The sequence below is a fragment of the Cervus elaphus genome, chromosome 21 (genome assembly GCF_910594005.1).
Source record: "Cervus elaphus chromosome 21, mCerEla1.1, whole genome shotgun sequence".
Classification (NCBI taxonomy): Eukaryota; Metazoa; Chordata; class Mammalia; order Artiodactyla; family Cervidae; genus Cervus; species Cervus elaphus.
This window is the reverse complement of record NC_057835.1, coordinates 9,799,388-9,803,441: the sequence shown is the minus strand read 5'-3', so window position 1 is coordinate 9,803,441 and position 4,054 is coordinate 9,799,388. Positions and strand designations below refer to the sequence as shown.

Here is a 4,054-nt window from a genome sequence, read left to right as displayed (position 1 = left end):
AGAGCTTTCTCATAAGTCTTCCCATGGAAAGAGTAAGACATCATATTGTGTCATTCTTCAATTTAAAAGCAAAAGATAGAATTCAGGCGAAGGCTGGGTGTGTCTGGTAAGAGAGTGCAGAAGTTCTGGGCCCAGAAATAGATAGGATGTTTGAGCTCCTTTTTCAGTTTTTCTCCAAAGAGTCCCATGGGCATCCACTGGAAACATTGCCACACACTCAGAAACACCGCTTCGTACAGGTGGGGGAAGGAGAAGCAGCTCCAGAGGGAGGGGAAAAGAGGCCTCAGGAGACTGCTCTTCTCTGCCTTCACCAGGGAACAGAGTCTTAAACCGAAGCCCCCACCCCACAATCAAGGAATTGCTAGATAAATGCAAAAGCAATGATGCATTGAGTTTACCCACATGACAAACAACCTCCAAACCCAATGCAACCCCTAATGAGACTGACTTGAACCCTTATCTTAAGGGCTTAATGCAGGGTTTCTCTACCAAGGACAATTCTGTCCCCCTACCACCATCAGGCTGGTTGTCTGCATTGGGTGGGGGGATGTTATAGTGTATAGACAGTAAAGGGATGCTGCTACAGACACAATGAACACTTCCTCATACACTCCCTCATAGTCAGCTGGGGCTTCCCAGGTGGCACTAGTGGCAAAGCCAATGCAGGAGATGCAGGAGATGCAGGCTCGGTCACTGGGTCAGAAACATTCACTGGAGAAAGGCATGGCAATATCCTCCAGCATTCTTGCCTGGAGAATTCCATGGATAGAGGAGACTGGTGGGCTACAGTCCATGAGGTTGCAAAGAGTCAAACACAACTGAGAACCTTCGGCACCACAGTGAATTTGCCTGAGTCAAGATGCCAATTGTGCTCAGTTTAAGAAACCTTGAAATAGGGGAATGAAAACCTATGGGCAACATAATATTTAATGATGAAAATAATCATTTTCCTTAGAACCAGGAACAAGACAAAGATTTCTACAAAGATTTAATATTGTATTGGAGGTTCTAGGTATTTCAATAGGCAAGAAAATTAAATAAAAGTTAGGGATATTTGAAAGAAGAAGGATGTAAAATTGATTCTATGTTTGCAACATGTTATAGTGTATGAAGGAAGTCCTAAGGAAATTACAGAAAAGCTAGTAGAACTAATGCGTGAATTTCACAAGGTTATGACATGCAAGTTCAATATACAAAACAATTTGTGTGTGTGTGTGTGTATAACAAGCAATTTAAAAATGAATTTAATGTGTTACCAGTTCTAGTTGCATCTGAAAATAAATGGAATACTTAGGGATACATTTTTAAATATATATGTGTGGAATCTGTACTCTGAAAATGACTGAGAGAAATGCTACCAAGAGAAAATAAAAGTGAAATATTAAAATGAAGATATATATTAATACAATGTTTACGGGTTGGAGACCCAAAAGTGCAAGATGCCAGTTTTCTTTCATTTAGTTAGCTATTCAATGCAATCCCAGTCAAACACTAGAATCCTTCTTTGTGAAAAGACAAGCTTATCTAATATGTATACTGCTTGCTTGCTTGCTTGCTTGCTTGAGTGATCAGTTGTGTCCAAATCTTTGAGACTCCATGGACTGTAGCCTGCCAGGTTCCTCTGTCCATGGGATTCTCCAGGCAAGAATACTGGAGTGGCTTACCATCGCCTCCTCCAGGGGGAACTTTCTAACCCAGAGATTCAACCTGCATCCCTTGTGTTTCCTATATTGGCAGGTAGATTCTTCACCACTGAGCCACCTGGGAATCCCCAAATATGTATGTGATAATTCCAAATATCTAGAGTAGCCAAAACAATTTTAATAAGGATAATAATGTGGTATAACTTACAGTATTCGATCTTGAGACATATGGACAAAGCTTATGAGCTTATATACTTATATTTTTGCTTTAAATTTATTTCTTGAATTTCCTAAATTGAATGCACATTTATTTCATTGTAGAAAAGAAATTGCAATAACTTAAACATAAACAAACTAAAACTACTAGTTGTTGGTCCGCTGTATAAAGACATCAAGCAGAGGGAGGACTGATTCCCAGGTACCTCTCACAATTCAGTCCTAGTCAAGAGTGTGAGTTGTGCTCGCTTCGGCAGCACATATACTAAGATACGATACACATATACAGCACATATACTAAGATACGATACAGAGAAGATTAGCATGGCCCCTGCACAAGGATGACACGCAAATTCGTGAAGCGTTCCATATTTTTAAAAAGAAAAAAAAGACAGAGAAAAAAAAAAAGAGTGTGAGTTACCCCTTAGCGCGCCCATTGTCACAGAAGCTCCCCACATCCTCAGGTGCTCTTACAGGGCTGACAAGTGCCCTGGACTCTAGACTCTGTGTCATCCATACATTTGAATCAGTGGCACTGAGGGTGGTTTACACTTGAAAGAGCTTGGTTAAGGGACTACCCCCAGGGTCCGATGGCTAAAACTCCATCACACTCCCTATGAAGGAGGCCTGGGTTCGACCCTTGGTCAGGAAACTAGATCCCACATGCTGCAACTAAAACCTGGCATAGTCAAATAAATATTTTTAAAAAGAACAAAAGAAAAGAGCCTGGTGGAGTCCCTACCCTTCTCCTCCCATCTCCTTTTCCCCCAGAGGTCTCTTCTCCCTTCATGTTTTCCTCTTTTCTCTTAGTCCTCCTTTTTCTCTTCCTCTCTCTCCTCTCAAGATTTTTCTAATCATTGGATCGATATAACTGGATCAGAAATCAAGAAACAGTGTCTCTCTGTAACTGCTTCTGCTCAGAGGGTGCTCCCAGGTGCCTGTGAAAGGACAGCAGTAGCAGAGAGAAACCGAAAGACAAAACAAACACCATCATAATTTCAGATATAAATCTGCCTCCAAACCACAGCACAAACCTGGGAAAGAAATGATTGCGTAGGTAGTAAACCTTGCAGACACTCTCTACTTCTGTAATTCTGTTGTTGTGTGAATCACATAGGTGGCAGCTGAGCTACATCTTGAAAGATATTATTCACTGTATACAATAAAAGGAGGGAAAAGGTCATAAAATGTCACATAGCTGAATAACCTCAAAATTTTGAAAGAGGAATAAGAAAACCTGACATAATACCCCAAATTTTTATAGATGAAATATTGACACTCTTCATTTGTTTCTGCCTTTGTTGCTTATATTTCAACTCAGGCAAAGAGAAAAATCCACCCTGTTTCCAAAATGTAAATTAAAAACAAAAAAATCTTGTTCAGGGTGAAAGTGGCCGTAGTGCTTCTGAAAAAGAAATCCAGTAATATCATACTTCTCATATTTATATTGATTTCCTTTCCCTTGTCCCACAGAGGTGACATTTTACATCTCATATTCTTTGCAGATATTGTGAACTTTTTTTAAAGTGTGTGTTTACTTTGAGTTCTTTTTAATTCAGTTTCCAGTGGTAGAGGTGATAGAAGATTGAAGATATTTTAAATCTAATATTTTAACATATAGGAAGTTGGGTTTTTTGTTCAAGCCCAGATTTTAATTTAGCTTTGGATACATTTTGAATCCTACTTAAGATAAACAAACACACAAAACTAAAATTTGTGTCTGCTTTTTTTTTTTCTTACTTCATCTAATCTAACCCTCTGAAGAATTCTGGCCTTTAGAGTCCTAGTTTACAAATCAAAATATTTGGAACAATTTCTCTATGACATAGGCAAAAGTTACAGATAAGAATAAACATGAACTGTCTTAAGAATAATCCATGTAAAATTTCATTTAAAACATATTCGTTGTAAAAGTAATAGAAATATGATAAGCATAATTTTTATGTAGTAATATTTAAAAGTTACTGAGAAAGCCCACCCTCCCATTAGATTCCTCCGACCTGTTACTCAAGTCTTGTGAATTTTTTTAAGTGACAGTGTTTTCTAGTGAGGAAAGGGTAGGAGTCAGGGGATGAGATTTTACCAGCTTAAAGTAGTTTATCAGATCCATTCATTCAAAAAGTATTAACTGATCTTTCCAATCATATTAAAGGCATTCTTCTGAAGGATCTTGTGTTTTAACAGACATATAGTTC

General features: G+C 38.5%; 1 non-coding gene across 1 annotated transcript; it reads left to right on the top strand.

Moving 5' to 3' along the window:
* Positions 1-2,134: 2,134 nt before the first annotated feature.
* LOC122679684 lies at positions 2,135-2,235 on the top strand. Its single transcript, XR_006336481.1, has one exon. It is a non-coding gene; the product is annotated as a U6 spliceosomal RNA (small nuclear RNA).
* The last annotated feature ends 1,819 nt before the right edge of the window (positions 2,236-4,054 follow it).